This window comes from Dasypus novemcinctus, chromosome 19 (assembly GCF_030445035.2).
Source record: "Dasypus novemcinctus isolate mDasNov1 chromosome 19, mDasNov1.1.hap2, whole genome shotgun sequence".
NCBI lineage: Eukaryota > Metazoa > Chordata > Mammalia > Cingulata > Dasypodidae > Dasypus > Dasypus novemcinctus.
In genome coordinates, this window is record NC_080691.1 from 50,269,918 (window position 1) to 50,288,338 (window position 18,421).

Consider the following 18,421-nt stretch of genomic DNA (forward strand, 5'->3'; position numbering starts at 1 on the left):
TTTTTTAAGATTTATTTATTTTATTTATTTAATTCCCCTCCTCCCCCGGTTGTCTGTTCTCTGTGTCTATTTTGCTGCATCTTGTTTCTTTGTCTGCTTCTGTTGTCGTCAGTGGCACAGGAAGTGTGGGCGGCGCCATTCCTGGGCAGGCTGCTCTTTCTTTCGCGCTGGGCGGCTCTACTTATGGGTGCACTCCTTATGTGTGAGGCTCCCCTACACAGGGGACACCCCTGTGTGGCAGGGCACTCCTTGTGCGCATCAGCACTGCACATGGGCCAGCTCCACATGGGTTAAGGAGGCCCGGGGTTTGAACCATGGACCACCCATGTGGTAGACGGATGCCCTAACCACTTGGCCAAGTCCGTTTCCCCTTAAAAATTCTTATTGAAACATATTCATAAACCATTCAGTTCCTCTAAAGTACATAATCAGTGGCATTTGGTATAATCACAGAGTTGTACATTCATCACTTCAGTCAATAGTAGAGCATTTTCATTTACTCCCCAAAAAAGAAAACAAGATAAAACAAAAACAGATGCAGAAAATACCTACCCCTTTGTAGCCACCTGTCTCTATCCTTCCCCTGCCATGTAAAAATTGATACTCTCTTTCTTTGTAATTTATTTGCATTTATATTTTGCATAGATGGAATTAAACAATGTATATTACTTTTCCCCCAATATAAGCACCAATTTTATTCCTAATAATCCCACAGTTTATAAAATTTTTATTAAAATTTTTATATATGTTCCCCAAGTGTCATTATATCTGGAAATTCTGTTTTGCACCTAAATATTTTTAGTTGAACTGAAACAGTCCAAAAATTCCATAGTATCTACAGATTTCATTTATACAGTTTAAAAATAAAACTTTTCTATTTATCTCTCTTGATAAATGATGCTACTGATAGCTTCCCTTGGTAGAATTTTACTTTCATGACTTTTACAGTTTTATAAATAAGGAACACATATACAATATATATAACTAATGAGCCAGTCTAATGGCCTGCATTGGAGACCAGGGAATTGCTTTTTGCTAAACCCAAATTGAACAGAGTTGAATTTAGGTTCTTACAGAGAAAGACATGTTCTGGATATGTTGTTCTTGGTATTTCTTGAAGCATCAGATGAATTGTAAAGAGTTGAAAGTGCTTCTTATTACTCTGATTTTGTAAAGTTCCTATAGAACAACACTAGTATTTTCTAGTATTTGAAGATCAGGCTTTGCAGTTTGAAGCAACACAGACCAAGTATGAAAAAATAAAGTATTGTTACAGGCTTCTAGAAAGACTGCAAGAATTAGAGTCCACTCTCATTTTTTAAAATAAGATTTATTTTCTTTATTTCTCTCCCCTTCCCCCCTCCACTCCAGTCATGTGTTCTCTGTGTCCATTTGCTGCATGTTCTTCATCTGCTTCTGTTGTCAGTGGCATGGGAATCTATGTCTCTTTTTGTTGCATCATCTTGCTGATGTCAGCTCTCCCTGTGTGTGTCATCACTCCTGGGCAGGGTGATCTTTCTTTTGTGCTGGGCATCTCTCCTTATGGGATGCACTCCTTGCACATGGGGCTCCCCTACACAGGGGTCACCCCTGTGTGGCACGGCACTTCTTGCACACATCAGCACTGTGCGTGGGCCAGCTCCACATGGGTCAAGGAGGCCTGGGTTTGAACTGCAGACCTCCCATGAAGTAGATGGATGACCTATCCATTGGGCCAAGTCTGCTTCCTAGTCCACCGTCATTTGAAGCAAATTATCAATGACATTGGACAAGAGTCCTTTACTAGTCTTAGATGATTTAATATTACTGGTTCAGCTAGATTTTCCCAAAACAAGGTTTTTCCTTCATCTGTCTTCAAGTCCAAACAAAGAGAATCATATGTCTGAGCCAGATAATCAGCATATTAAAATTACTTTCTCCCAGCTTCCTATGTTATATTGCTTCCTTACTATGCTATTTCAGCTTTGAGTGGCTGCTTTGAGAACAGTTAAAGTTGATAAAAATCTCAGTGGTAAATAAAAAATATGAACACTTCATGAATTTTCATGTCACCCATACGTAGGGGCCATGCTAATCTTCTCTGTATGGCTCCAGTTGTAGTGTATGTGCTTCCAAAGTGAGCATTGTATTACTTATTGCATAGTTTCTTTTATTTGCTTTTCTTTTTTTTCCTAACATTTATTTATTTCTCTCCACTCCCTTGTTGTTTTTCACTTACTGTTTGTTTCCCTTCCTTGTTTCTTTAGGAGGTACCGGGAACTGAACCTGGGACCTCTGATGTGGGAGGGAGGTGCCTGTCCACTTCAGTCACCTCCACTTCCTGCTTTTGTTGTGTCTCTCATGTTTTTCCTCCAGGCGTGTCTTGTCAAGTCATCTTGTTGCATCAGCTCGCGACATCTGTCTGTCACATCAGCTCCCTGTCATCTTTTAGGAGGCACCAGAAAGCTCTGCTCCCTACTTTGTTTGGTCTCTCATTACGTTTTTTCTTGTATCTCTTGCTGTGTCAGTTTCCCGTGACTTCCTGTTGAGCCAGCTCGCTATCTTCTTTAGGAGGCACCAGGATCTGAAACAGTGACCTCCCATGTGGTAGTTGGGAGCAAGTCACCTGAGCCAAATGCATTTCCCATGTTGGCTTTTATAAAGGGTATTTATTTGGGGTGAAATCTTACAGTCATGGGCCATAAAGAGTAAGTTCCTTCCCTCACCAAAATCTGTTGCCACATGTTGGAGTAAGATGGCTGTGGTCTCTGCAAGGGTTCAACCTTCCTCTTCCTCCTTAGGATCCATGGTCCCAGCTTCTTCTGATCTCAGCCACAGGCCAGCATAATGCTCATCTCACTCCCCAGGTCTTGTTTCTTTCTGGGCTTTCACAGCTCTTCACAGCTCTGGTCTCTTCAGCTGCAAACTACCAGATGAACTATTAGAGTCTCTCTCCAGGGCTCCAGAGTCCAAAACAAAACTCTCTGTGTTCTCCTTCTCTGTGTATCTACTTCCCTGTCTTTGATTGTGCATCCATTTGTATAGCCCACAAAGAGGGTGTGGGTGGGAAATCAAACCGAGTCACCCTAATGACATGGTAAAAAAAATCCCTAATCTTGATTTAATAGAATAAAAAGTGAAACCTCTGAATCTAATGCAATCTAATATGCTCAAAGAAGCAGACCAGTTTACAAACACAATCCATATCTATTTCTGTAGTACATAAATAATATCAAACTGCTACAACATCCTGTACAGTTTTTGATTCAAAGAAAAACCATCACAATCTTCTTGTGAAGAAAATGGCAAATCTTTATTTCTCTCTTGGTTAGCATCCTAACCCTTGGCCTGCTGGCACAGATTTCTGTGAACCTTCACATGACTCCTCATGGAGCCCTTTCTGTGGTTTCCAGCTTCTGGAGCCCTGGATTCCTGAATCCTGTCAGCATTGCATTGGAATTTCTAGACCCTGGGCAGGTAGGTTTGTCAACTTGAGAAGTGACTGATAATTTCCTCTTGTGACACACTTTGTTTTTTTTTCCCCTGTAAATTGTAGACTTTTAAAAAAAAATAATTTATCACCCCCCTTGCCATTTGCACTTGCTGTATGCTCTCTGTGTCCATTTGCTGCACATTCTCCTGTGTCTACTTGTTCCCCTTTATTGCATCATCTTGCTGTGCCAGCTGTCTGTGGCATGGTCCACCAGCTTTCTGTGGCACGGGCCAGTTTGCTTTCACCAGGAGGCTGCTGGAATCGAATGTGGGGCCTCCCATATGGTAGATGGGGGCTCAATTGCTTGAGCCACGTCCTCTTCACTAGACTATTTTTTATGAAGTAGAGAGATAAACACAGAAGCCTGTTCCATTTAGCTTCCCCAAATTCATATTCCACTTCCTTTAACCCACAGTGCCAGAAATCTTACAAGAAATAAGTAAGATTTCCAGAAGGCCTTTTCTTCCTCCTTCTCCTTAGCAGTAATATCTGGTGAATTACTTACAAAGAATTAAGTTGCTACTAACTTAAATTTTCATTGTCCAAAGAATCTCATCTCTTAAGAAGCTCATGTGTGCCAATAGAATCTGCCACTGCTCTTGACATGAGACATAATAGAAATGACTCTAATTCTATAAAAGACTACAAGGGAAGCCTCAGTTATATTTTCTGTTGTTAAATCCCTGTGCCCTTTAAGGGAGAAGCTGGAGACACCAACAAGGCAGAGCCTGCCATTTCAGATGGTTCTGAATGGTTGTCATCTTGTCATTCTGTTTTAAATTACTCTATTTCTTAAAGTTAAGAAATGATCAGAACAAAATGGTTTGCAATTCGCTTACCCTGTCTTTTTATTTTATTTTTAATTCTCCATCTTGTGTGGTAATTTATTATTATTTTTTTAAAATTTATTTTGTATTTATTTCTCTCCCCTTCCCTGCCCCTCCCCCGGTTGTCTGCTCTCTGTGTCCATTTGCTGTGTGTTCTTTGTTGTCTGCATGTATTATTGTCAGCAGCATGGGGAATCTCTTTCTCTTTTTGCTGTGTCATCTTGATGAGTCAGCTCTCCTTGTGTGTGGCACCACTCCTGGGCAGGCTGCACCTCTTTCACGTTGGGTGGCTCTCCTTATGAGGTGCACTCCCTACGTGTGGGGCGCCCCCATGTGGGGGATACCCCTGCGTGGCATGGTACTTCCTGTGCACATCAGCACTGTGTATGGGCCCACTCATTACATGGGTCAGGAGGCCCTGGGTTTGAACCTTGGGCCTCCCATGTGGTAGGCGGATGCCCTATCTATCCATTGGGCAAAATCTGCTTCCCAATTTATTATTTTTAAATTTTATTTGGTTTCATTTTTATTTATTTTTCTTTGCTTGTAGGGACTGGGGATTGAACCCAGGACCTTGTACATAGGAACCCGGGACCTTGTACATAGGACCTTGTACATGCTAAACTACTGAGCTATATGTGCTCCCATATGAATTTATTTTTTTATATCAGAATTACATGTTAGTTAACAAGATACTAATTACAGTAACAATAAATCTACTTTAGTCAGCACTTACACTCTTCCCTTATTTTTGTTCTCTCCTCAGTCTTTTGCTGTCCATTGTGACTACTTCAGTCTGAGAAGAGATGTAGATGTTATGGGGCAGAGGGACTGTTTTGTGGTTGAAGAAGCTCTTTCCTTTTGGGCTGTGGCTGGTCCATCATCATTGTGTTCATTGTCCAGTGCAGGCCCGAAGAACTGGAAAGGCAGAGTTGGCCATGTATCTGCTGGCTTTCAAACTCCACCCACACAGGAACAGTACAAAAGGCTTTAAGTCTTTGAGAAATATTCTAAACAATTAAAATGAAAATTATAGGTTCATAAAAGGAGAAGAATCATAGTTAGGGGATTTATAAATGAGCATAACTGTTCTTTTGGGGAAATAACTTTTCATATATCCCCAGGTAGAGCTTGCTGAGGGTGTGCTGGTTTCATGAGGCCCTGTGCTCTGCCTGTGCTGTCCAGATTTTCCTAGGGCCCTCAGGAGCAGGTTTTATTTTAATATATATTTTATTTAATTTTAAAAGATACATAGATAACAGAAATTGCTACAGTAAAAAATATAGGAGGTTCCCATATGCCTCCCTCCTCACAACCCCTACTTTTCCCACATCAACAATTTCTTTCAGTAGTGTGATACATTAATTGCATTTGATGAGTACAATTTGGAGCACTGCTATGCAGTATGGATTATAGTTTACATTGTAGTTTACACTCTCTATCTACTCAGTGGGTTATGGCAGGACATATAATACCTGCATCTGCCCCTGCTATATCATTCAGGACAACTCTAAGTCCCTTAAATGTCCCCATATCACACCTCTTTTTCCCTCTCCGTGCCTTAAGCAACTCCATTGGCCACTGTCTCCACATGAATCATATAATTTCTTCCACTGGTAGAGTCACAATAATTTTATAGTTGAATACCAGTAAGTGCACTCTAGTCCATATTTTATTCCCCCATCTTGAGGACCCTGGGATGGCAATGCCTACTCCACCTCTCAGTTGAGAGGGGGCTTTGAACCCACATGACTGGTGGATGGGATTTTCCTGCAAGACAAGGTCTTTTTCCAGTTGCATCACTGGCCGGTACTTGGTGGTTGTATTAGTCAGCCAAAGGGGTGCTGATGCCAAATACCAGAAATTGGTTGGTTTTAATAAAGGGTATTTATTTGAGGTAGGAGCCTACAGATACCAGACCATAAAGCATAAGTTACTTCCCTCACCAAAGTCTATTTTCAGTTGTTGGAACAAGATGGCTGCCTACAGCTGTGAGGGTTCAGGCTTTCTGGATTCCTCCCTTCCAGGGTCTTGCTTCTCTCTGGGTTCATGATTCCTTTCTTCCTGCAGCTAGCTTCTCTTTCCTCTGTGAGCTTACTTTCTGGGGCTCCAGCTTAAGTTTTCAGCATCAAACTTCAACATCAAATCTTGAACATCAGAATCCCTCAACTCCATTTTTTGCCATGCGTATTATCTGTGAGTCCCCACCCCTTACTCAACACTCTAATCATAACTCAATCATGCCCAGGTACAGATCAGATTACAAACATAATCCAATATCTATTTTTGGAATTCATAACCATATCAAACAGCTACAGTAGTAATCCCTCAGTGCCATGGATGCTCATCCTTGGGAATCGTCCTTTGCTGGGGAGAAGGTAATGCATATATATGCTGAGTTCGCTCAGAGAGTAGCCACATTTGAGTAATATGTATGGTATTGGGAGGTAACTCTTAGGCAATCTGTAACACTAGGTCAAATTGAAATTTCAAGCCCAACAGTCTCATAAGCATAGTCATCAGTATCAAAGGTCCATCATTGGGACATCCTTCTTCACTGGTCACTGCCCTTGCACTTTGGGGATTGTTGCTCTTCCATTGGGGAATGTGGCAGAACTACCCAGGATGGGAACCCAGTACTGCCTCCCTACAGGCCATCTCTAGAGAGCCTTTCAGTTCCAGGTCTACACACATGTGCTACCGGCATGGGCAGCTTACCACCCACAAGGCCACAGGGACCTGTTCCCCCTCACTGCTAAAAGGACTGTGACTCACATATATGGGATCTCATTCTGCCTCTCTGTCACACTGTCTTAGCTAAGACTGCCCTTCACTGGGCCCTTTGGTATACACTTGACCTTCTCTAAGAGCTCTCTCAGATTCTTGGGCACCTGTGATCCCCTTTGCAGAGCCCCTTCCCCACAGGTGCTAAGTGCTGGTTGTCTCCGTGCACCCTATTCCCCATGTCTGAACACCCTTTGCCTCCCCTTTGATTTGTCCCCACAAGGTGGATGGTGGAACAAGACACACTAGGCAGGGCTCTGTACCTCTACAGAAGCTTTAATCAACAAGCAAGAAATGGAAGAAACATCTTTTTCAAAGCCCTGGAAAATTTTGAAGGGTTACAATGAGCACCAAAATGAGAAAAATGTAAAAATGGTAGGGTTCCATAACACCCTTGCTGGTCCCTCCCTCATCCCCTAACCAGCTCAGCAAGGAGCCAGCCCATGTTTCTAATCAGGTCTCAGGTTCCAGTTCTGGAGGCAAGAATATGACCCTTGTGCATATACTAGGGTGAATGCATGTCCATTCCGTTGTGCCTGGAGACAGCCTGAAGGGTGAACCTGGATGCTCATTGCAGATTTACCATCCCAGATATTACCCTGCATGTAGAGGTGACTCACAGAGCTGTCCTATAGAACACTACAGGAGAAGAGTCAGTTTGCCGTCACCTGGTGCAAAGGACTACAGGTCATGGGACATACTGTGTAGCACCTGGGACCATGAAGAAACACTTGTTTCTTAGCAGAATGAGGATATTCATCTCCATGTAAGTGGGAAAATTCCTAGGGTTACACGTGTTTGCCAGAACAAGAGACAGCTGCAGGAAAGGCTGGGGAGGACCCTACACTTTTGCTTTGGGCTATTCTTTATACTCAGAACAGCCAGGCTCTGAAGATCATCATGCACACATGCTAATCTGCAAGACTGGAAAAGGCTTTTATTTTTTTGGTTGTTGTTGTTTTTGTTAACTCCTGGAGATCAAGGAAATCTCTGTCATCACACTACCAGAACACAAACAAGGAATAGATGCTTCAGTCTCTAAATTCCAGAGTTAGCACCTTAAAATATGAAATTGCCCAGATTGCAACAAAAAGATGGCAAAAACATAAATAGGAAGTGAGAGCTTGTGCAAAGGACCAGGATAAAAAAAAAAAAAAATAGAAATCACTGATGAGGAAACCAGCTCTTGGAAATACCAGTCACAGCCTTTTGAAAATAGTCCTAAATATACTCCAAGAGCTAAAGGAAATCAGAAAAACTAGATGAACACAGAGAATTGTGATAAAGAGAAATCACGAAGAGGAACTAAACAGAGCTGAAGCTCACAATGACAAAGAATTTCCTACAGGGGTTCAATAGCAAATTGGAGCTCTCAGAGGAAAATCAGTGACCTTGAAGATAAATGTAAATGATTAAGTTTGAGAAGCAGAAAGATAAAAGAATGCAGAAAAGTGAACAGAGCCTAGAGTCTTCTTGAACAGCATCAAGGGACCCAAAATACTCATCGTGGGGACGCTTCTAGAAGAAAGAGAAAGGGGTAGAGACAATATTTGAAGAAATAGTGGGACTTCCAAGAAGATTGTAGATTAGAAACACAGAACTCTCTACTCTGCCATTAAAACAGCTAGGGGACAGGCTAAGACAGGCTGGAAAAAGATCTAGGGTTTAGGATACAAGGCTAGGGTTGGACACTGCCCAGAAGAGAGAGGACAAAGGAGGGCAATGACAGCAAAACTGAACTGAAACCAGCAGCTGCTACTGCCGGCACCCTCTCCCATACTAAAGAGTCTAGAATTCCTAGGCCTCTGAGCTGGATACAAACGGGACTCCAAGGATCCATTGCCCCAGAAAAAGGAAGACAGAGGGACACATCCAAAGGCTGACTCAGTTTCTGATCTACAGACTAGGTCTGTTGTGTCCCACCAGTCCTTCCAGCCCAGGTGGGACAATGCCATTTTCTGCCCTGGGAGACAGCACAGGACTGGAGAGATCCTACCCTGGCAATCTCCTCTCTTCTAGCCAGGACTGATTGTTGAGGACACACCTCCCCAGGAAAGGGGAGAGAGAGGGACACAGCCTCAGGCTGGCTCAGCTTCTGACCACACACTTGGACTGCTTTGTCCCACAAGCCCTTCCACGTTGGGGGGGCCACACCATTGTCTGCCTTGGGAGCTGGAATGGGCTATAGAGATATGACCCTCCCAATCTCCTTCTCTACCAACCAGGACTGATTGTTGAGGATGCAGAGGGGAGTGGAATTATTTCCTACCTGGGAAAAGGGAGGGGGCTACCAATGAAGGCTGAAGGATTGTCTCTGAGAAGGTGTGAATTTCAAGCCTCTTAGCCTCCAGGCAGGAACCTCTAACAGGACAATCCTGTCAGTGTTGCAGCTGAAACAGTCCCAGCAGGCCCTGATCTGAGAGGACCACTAACGTATGCCATCTCCTGGAAGAGGAAGGAAGTGGATATAAAAGGTCTAGGAAGCAGGTCTGCAGCCCATTCCTGGGTCAAGAGCCCAGTTTTGAGCAGCTAACAGGGACAATCCTAACGTTCCGGGTTGAACCAAGATTCAAAGAGTAGCAGTAACACACAGCCTCCCACCACTAAGCCCCTATAAAAGAGAAAGAATTCAAGCATCTGACTAAACTACCATCCTAATCAGAAGCCTAGACATCAGTAAAAAAATGATAAGCCATACTAAGAAAATGGAAGACACGGCCTAAGAAAAGTAATACATTCAAAGCACCAAAAAAGATGCATGATTTGAGTGAACTAATTAACAACAGCATGGAAATTTGCAAAACCAAATAATGAATTGAAAGACAAATTAGCTAAAGAGATAAATGACATCAAGAAGATAATGACCGAGCACGAGGAAAAATTTGAAATCCTGAGTAGTGAAAACATGGAGCTCATGGGAATGAAAGACATAACAGGTGAGATTAAAAAAAACAAAAAACAAAAACACATTAGAGGCAGCAGACTTGAAATGATAAAAGAAAGAATAAGTGATACTGTAGACAGAACAATTGAAACTGAAGAGAGAAAAGAATGGAAAAATTGCGCAGGGGCTCAGGGAGTTGAATGACAACATGTAATGCAATAACACACATGTCATGTGAGTTCCAGAAGAAGAGAAGAGAAAAGGGGTAGAAAGAGTATTTGTGGAAATAATGACTGAAAATTTCCCCACTCTCACAAAAGAAATGAACTTATATGTCCCAGAAGCACACCATACACCAATCAGAATAAATCCGAATAGACTTACTCCAAGACACACACTACCCAGAATGTCCAATGTCAAAGATAAAGGGAAAATTCTGAGGAGAAGCAAGGGAGAAGCAAACCATCACATAGAAAGGATGTCCAGTGTGACTTAGCATGGATTTCTCATCAGAAACAGAGGAGATGAGAAGACAGTTGTATGTTATAATTAGGATACTGGAAGAGAAAAACTGCCAGCCAAGAATTCTCTATCCAGCAAAATTGCCCATCAGATATGAAGGTGAGTATAAAATAGTCACAAGCATAAACCAAGAGTGTTCATAAAAAACAACCCATTTTTGCAGGAAATACTAAATGAAGCCTTAGAACCTGAAAGAAAATTAAAGGAGAGAGACGTCTGGAAAAGAGTATAGATGAAAGGGTAGCAGAAAGAATAACCCAAAGTGTAAAAATACAGGCAAAACTACGATATGACATATGATAGCCAAAGAAGAAAATGGAGGAAGTAAATATTGCATTTACAGTAATACCTTTGAATGTGAATGGACTAAACTCCCCAATCAAAGGATATAGGCTGACAGAATGGATAAGAGAAACAGGAGCTATCCATATGTTGCTTACAAGAGACTCACCTAAGACCCTGGGATAAAAAACCGGCTGAAAGTGAAACGTTGGAAAAAGATTCTCCATGAAAACAGTAACCAAAAATGAGCATAAGTAGCTATACTAATATTGGACAAAGCAGACTTTAAATGCAAAAAAGTTATGAGATACAGAAGGTCATTATATATTAATAAGAGGGACAATCCGCCACAAAGATATAACAGTCATAAATATCTATGGACCTAACCATGGTGCCACAAAATACATGAGACAATCTCTGGCAAAACTGAAGGGAGAAATAGATATCTCTACAATAATGGTTGGAGATACCAGAATGATTAGATAGAAATAGAACAACTGGTTCCAAAATCAACAAGGAAACAGAGAGCTTGAATAATATTATAAGTGAGTTAGATTTAATAGACATATACAGAATGTTGCACACAAACTCAGTGGGTTATACATTCTTCTCAAGTGCCCATTTTTCTCCAGGATAGACCACATGTTGAGTCACAGTTTAGCTCTCAATAAGGAAAAAATATTGAAATTCTACAAGGCACCTTCTCAGATCATAGTGGAATAAAACTGGAAATCAGGAATAGGAAAAAAGTAAAGTAGCAAATGTGTGGAGCCTGAACAACTCACTTCTAAATAATCAGTGTGTCAAAGAAGAAATTGCAAGTGAAATCAGTAAATATATTGAAACAAATGAAAATGAGAACACAACTTATCAAAACTTAAGGGATACAGTGAAGGCAGTCTTGAGATGGAAATTTATAGCCCTGAAGATTCATTTAAAGAGGAAGAAAGCTAAACTCAAAAATTTAATGGAACATCTAGAGAAACTAGAAAAGGAAAAGGAAACCAATCCCAAAGAAAGCAGAACGAATGATATAACAAATATTAGAGCAGAAATAAATGAAATTGAGAATAACAACAAAACAAAAAAAAATAGAGAAAATCAACAAAACCAAAAGCTGATTCTTTGAGATCAATAAAATTGACACCCCCAGCTAGAATAACCAAGAAAAAAAGAGAGAAAATGCAAATAAATACAATCAGAAAGGAAAGGGGGGTGAAGTTATGGCCCCACAGAAATAAAAAGGATATGAGGATGTTATGAGAAACTGGATGCCAACAAACTAGACAACCTAGGTGAAATGGACAAATTCCTAGAGATGCACAACTTGTAACAACTCTGATGTTACAAGAAATACAAGAACTTAACAAACCAATTCCATTGAAAGACACTTAATCTGTCATCAAAAATCTCTCAACGAAGATATGTTTAGGACCAGAAGACTTCACAGGTGGATTCTACCAAGTGTTCTGAGAAGAAATAACATCCATCATGTTTAGACACTTTCAAAAATTTGAGACGGAAGGAAAATTACCCAAATTATTTTATGAAGCCATGGTCACTCTGATACCAAAGCCAGGTAAAGATCCTATAAGAAAATTACACATCAATCACTATAATGATCATGGATGAAAACATTCTCAAAAAAATACTTGCAAATTGAATCCAACAGCACACCAAAAGACTTACACATCACGACCAAGTGTGATTTATTCCTGGTATGCAAGGCTGGTTCAAGATAAAAAAAAAAAAATCCATGCAATAACATTTACAAATGGAAGGGAAAACCCATATGATTGCAATTGATGCAGAAAAGGCATTCTACAAAACACAGCATCCTTTCTTGATGAAAACACTCTGAAAGGATTAGAAGAATTCCTGATGTGATAAAAGGCATATTTGAAAAAACCCACAGCCAACATCGTACTCAATGGGGAAAGGTTCAAAGCTTTCCCTCTAACAGATGAGTTCAGTCAAGTGGCAGGATACGATAACACCACACAAAAATCAATGTTTTTATACACTAGTATTGAACAATTGGAGGAAGAATTCATGGAAAAAATTCCATTAACAATAGCAACAAAAAGACTCAAATACCTAGGAATCAGTTCCATCAAAGATGTACATGATCTGTATTTAGAAAACTACAAAACAATGCTGAAAGCAATCAAAGAAGACCTAAAGAAATGGAAAGACATTCCATGCTCATGGATTGGAAGGCTAAATATTATGCAGATATCAATCCTACCCAAACTGATTTTATAGATTCAATGCAATACCTATCAAAAGTCTAACAGCCTACTTTACAGAAATAGAAAAGGCAATTGCCAGATTCATTGGGAAGGAATACTGCACCTTAATAGCCAAAAGCATTCTAAAAGTAAAAAAAAAAAAAGAGTGATGTGGAGGAATTTCACTGCCTGACCTTGAAAGAAGGCTACAGTGGTCAGAACTGCATGGTACTAGCATAAAAACAGACAATGAATTTTGGAGAACAGAGCAGGGATTTCATTTATTAAGAAACATTTCCTGGAGGCAAAGAAGCACCTAGGATATCAGGGGATGGTAGTAGATGCTGAAAGGTCAGTCCTGTCTCTGTGTGGAAGTCGTGGTCCCATCAAAGTGAAAGCTGAATCCATGGAAGATTCTGGAATTTCCCTAGAAATGGAATCTATGATAGTAAAGGAAGAATCAGAAAATCCTGATCACTCTCAAATACATCGTTCTTCAGAAGGCAATGAAGGAACAGAAAGAGAAGTGCCAGCTGAAGATTCTACTCAGCTGGTCACTTCAGAAACCAGTGAGGAACCAACTTCCAGGAAGATGGCAGACCAGAAAGATACCAGCCTCTCTTCTATTCCAGAAAAATAGCTAGAGGACAGCCAGAAAAGGTTTGAGAAAAAATGTTGTAGGGTTTAGGACACCACAGGAAGGCTGGACACCACTCTGAAGATAAAGGGGCAAAGGAAAAGAATCATGATAGCAAAACTGAGTTAAAAGCTGCAGCTGCAGCTGCAACTGGTGGCATGTTCTGCTACCCTTTAGACATTTTGAATTCTCAGGCCTTGGGGCCGGTGGCTATAGTAAAGTGGGACCCAGGAATCCACCTCCTTAGGAAAGGAGAGGGAGAGGGACATAGTGTAAGACTGGGCTTAGCTTTTTTTTTTTTTTTTTTTTGTTCTTAAGGTGCAAGGCTCAAGATTGAACCTGGAACCATTTGTGTGGAAAGTGAGGGCTCAACCACTGAGCCATGTTGGCTTCCCTGACCCAGTTTTAGTTTTTTCTTTTTCTTTCACTTATTAAATCCTTTTTTTTTAAAGATACATAGATCACAAAAAATGTTACATTAAAAAATATAAGAGGTTCCCACATATCCCACCCCTACTGCCTAATCCCCCCATATCATCAATCCTCCTCATCATTGTGGCACATTAATTTCAAATGGTGAATACATTTTGGAGCACTGCTGCACAGCATGGATTACAGCTTACACTGTAGTTTACACTCTCCCCCAGTCCATTCAATGGCTTATGGCAGGATACATAATGTCCAGCATCTGTCCCTGCAATATCATTTAGGACAACTCCAAGTCCCAAAAATGCCTCCACATCTCATCTCTTCTTCTGTCTCCCTGCCCTCAGCAACTACCATGGCCACTTTCTCCAGATCAATGCTACGGTTTCCACAGATTTGGTCTGCTTTATCCCAGGAGTCCTTCCGGGCTGGGTGGGACCACACCATTGTTTGCCTTGAGAGTTGACAGGAGCTAGAGAGATCCAACACTCTCAGTCTTCCTCTCTCCTGGTTGAGTCTGGTTCTTGAGGATGCAGAGGGAAGAGGGATGATTTCATACCTGGGAAGAGAGGGGGCTGCCAGTAAAAGTTGCAGAACTACCTTTGAGCAAGTTTGAATTATGAGGCACTTAGTCTCCAGGTAGGATCCTCTATCACGTTGATCCAGTTCATGTTGCAGCCAACACACAACCAGTATCTGAGCTGAGAGGGCTGTCGATCAGCACCATCTTCTGGCAGACCACGGAAATTCATATAAGGTAATTGAAAGTAAATAAATACATGAGGCTTTTGTGGCCATTACAGAGTCCCTCCCCAAGGCCCTTGGAAGCAGGTCTGCAACCCAATACTGGCTCCAGTGCCCAGATTTGAGCAACTAACTGAGAATCCTAAAGACCCAGAACAGGTTGAATCAAGAATCAAAGAACAGCAGTAACACACAACCACCCACCACCAAATCCCCATGAAAGAGAGAAAGTGAGCATTTGAGTAAACTCACCATCTTAACCAGATGTCTAGATATCAGCAAAAAATTACAAAGCATACTATGAAAATTGAAGATATGCCCCAAGCAAAGAAATATGCCAAAGCCCCAGATGAGATACAGGAGTTTTTTTTTTAGGATGCAGAAGTTTTTATGCACCACCCACTCACCAAAGGTACTCTGCTTCCTGCTGCCTCAACATAGCAGAGCTACACATGACCATTACATATTAATAAAAAGGGCAATCCACCATGAAGAAATAGCAGCCACAAATATATATGTACCTATCAGGGATGTCCCAAAATACATCAGGTGAACTCTGGCAAAACTGAAGGGACAACAGACATCTCTATAATAATCCTTGTTGACCTCAACACCGCACTTAACATCATTAGAACACCTACAGAGAAGATAAACAAGGAAACAGAAAATCTGAACATTATGATAAACAAGCTAGACCCAACATATACACAAAATTGCACCCAAACTAAGCAGATCATACATTCTTTCAAGTGCTCATGGGCCTTTCTCCAGGATAGACCACACGGTAGCACAAGGCATTCCTCAACAAATACAAAAAGACTGAAATTATATAAAGCATCTTTGCATGTTAGAATGGAATGAAACTCAAAAAACTGACAGGAAAGAGGTAAATTTGCAAATGTTTGGGGCTTAGCAAAAGACACACCTAAATAATCAGTGGATCAGAGAAGAAATTATAAGTGAAATTATGAAAAATATATTCAGATGATTGAAAACAAGAGCAGAACTTACCAAAACTTATGGGATACAGTGTAGGCAATTCTGAGAGGGTAATTTATAGCACTATAGACCTATATTTTAAAAATAAAAGAAAAAGCTGAAATCAAAGATCTAACCAAACAATGAGAAACTAGAAAAGAGCAAACCATTCCCAATGCAAGCAGAAGGAAAAAAGTAATAAAGATTAGAGCAGAAATAAATGGTTCTGAGAACAAAAAAATAGAGAAATCAACAAAACCAAAAGCTGGTTTTTTGAGATCAATAAAATTGACAAACCCCTAGGTAGACCAACAGAGAAAAAAAAAGGGAGAAGATGTAAATATATAAAATCAGAGATGAAAGAGGGGAAGTTAACACTGACCCCACAGAAACAAAAAGATTTTAAGAGGATATTATGAGAAACTATATGCCAGTGAGCTAGGCAACCTAGATGAAATGGATAAATTCCTAGAAATGCACAAACTACCTACATAGACACCACAAGAAGTACAAGAAGTTAACAAACCAATCACATTTAAAGAGATTGACTCAGTCTTCAAAAATCTCCCAACAGGGTTGTTTGCACGGCAGCAGGTGTCTGAATGTCAATATAGTGGGACGGTGACAGAGGAGATTCTTGTAAGAGGTAGAATTTTGGGGCTCTTTCATGGAGGTTGAGGTTATGAGTGGGACACTTCTGGGGTGGTGGCCTGGCAGCAGTGATTCCTGGAGGCTTTGCTGAGCTGGGGAGTTCCCAAGCCCTAAGCAGGCTGTTTCAGGGGCTTCCAGGATGGGAGGTATCTGGAAGTCGATTTGGTGAGACAGTGATGGAGGAGATTCTTGCAAGAGGTGGATCTTTTGGTTTCTGACATGGAGGTCAGAAGTTCTAAGAGGAATCCTTCCATCTGGGCTGGCAGCCCATCCATGGCAGTTCCTGAACTCCGTGTAGTGTAGCAGAGCCACCAGCAGGCTCTTTCGGGGGCTTGCAGGGTGGGAGGTGTCTGGAAGTCAATTTGGTGAGAAAGTGATGGAGGAGGTTCTTGCAAGAGGTGGAACTTTCGGTTTCTGACATGGAGGTCAGAAGTCCTAAGAGGAATCCTTCTGCCTAGGGCTGGTGGTCCATCCACAGTGGTCCCTGAACTCTGTGTAGTGCAGCAGTGCCACCAGCAGGCTGTTTCAGGGGCTTGCAGGGTGGGAGGTGTCTGGAAGTCGATTTGGTGAGACAGTGATGGAGGAGATTCTTGCAAGAGGTGCAACTTTTGGTTTCTGACACAGAAGTCAGAAGTTCTAGGAGGAATCCTTCCACCTAGAGCTGGAGGCCCATCTGCAGTGGTCCCTGAACTCTTTGTAGTGTAGCGGCACCCCCAGCAGGCTGTTTTGGGGGACTGTAGGACAGAAGGTATCTGCATGTCGATTTGGTGAGACAGTGACAGAAGACATTCTTGTGAGACATGGAATTTCAGGTTTCTGACATGGAGCTCAGAGTCTGCAGGCAGGACCCCTCCCCCTAGGGCTGATGCCCAGCTGCAGGGATCCCTGAAGGCTGTGTTGCACTGTGGTGCTCCCAGGCCACCTGTTAACCAGATGCATGGTTCCCAGGTCTGTGTCCCCTAAACCCTGGTGGCCCATGCTCCAGAGACTCACACACCTTGAGTCTGCAATATCACAGACTTCCCATCCCTGAATCCACCATGTCCTGAGGTCCATCTGAGGTCCTTGATTATCCTAGCCCTTGGCAGTTTTTTTTGTTTTTTGTCTTGGTTGCTAATATTGCATTATCTCCTGGTCTTTCCTCCAATTTTATCCCCCAAGGCCCTTTTCTTTTATTTAGTTTTTTTTTCTCCTTTTCTGTTTCTTGCTTGTTTCCCTCCCTTTTCTTTGCCCACCCCCTTTTTTCTTCTTTTTTTCCTCTCTTTTTCTTATTTTATTTTATTTTATTTATATAATAGGTGCTGCAGGGAGCTCTTCACATTTGCTGTATTTCCTCATCCTCCATTTCCTCTTTTCTGTGTGAATTGATTTTGGCCACCTACACTATCCCCTTTCCCCCACATTTGCTATCCTCCATCATCTACTGTCTCTCTTACTTTCTACCTCCCTTTCTTTGGCCCCCAAATTGTCTAACTTTAATTTCTAATACCTTTGTTCTGTTTTCTTTTATCCACTCTTGATATTATTGTCTTTCTTTTCTCTTTCCCTCTATCACGAAAACACTGGCTTTTTAATTCATACTATATTCCTCCCCATATTCAGTTGACTATCTCATTATAGGTACTCTATTTACTGCTATAACTCTACGCAACTTACATGAGTCTAATATCCATTCTCCCAGATCTCACATTGTTGCTCTGTTAACATTTATTACCAATATTACTTTACACATTTTCTTTTCTTACTCATTTTGCTTTCCCTGGCCCTAATATTTTCCTTCAAAGTGAACTCAGCCAGCAACAAGAAATTAGAGTAAGAAGAACAAAGTGACAAAGAGAAGACATAACACTGACACAAGAACAACTAATTAATCCCCAAGACTAGACAAAGAAGCTAAGGAACTGATTAAACCCATCAAGATAAAATGAAGACCAGACAGCAACAAAAAACTATAAACCAAACCAATAATCAGGAAAACATGGC

General features: G+C 41.3%; 1 non-coding gene across 1 annotated transcript; it reads right to left on the bottom strand.

Annotated features, from left to right (window-relative positions):
* Positions 1-2,017: 2,017 nt before the first annotated feature.
* Positions 2,018-2,124, bottom strand: LOC131274692 (U6 spliceosomal RNA). The gene has a single exon (XR_009181981.1). It is a non-coding gene; the product is annotated as a U6 spliceosomal RNA (small nuclear RNA).
* Positions 2,125-18,421: the final 16,297 nt, after the last annotated feature.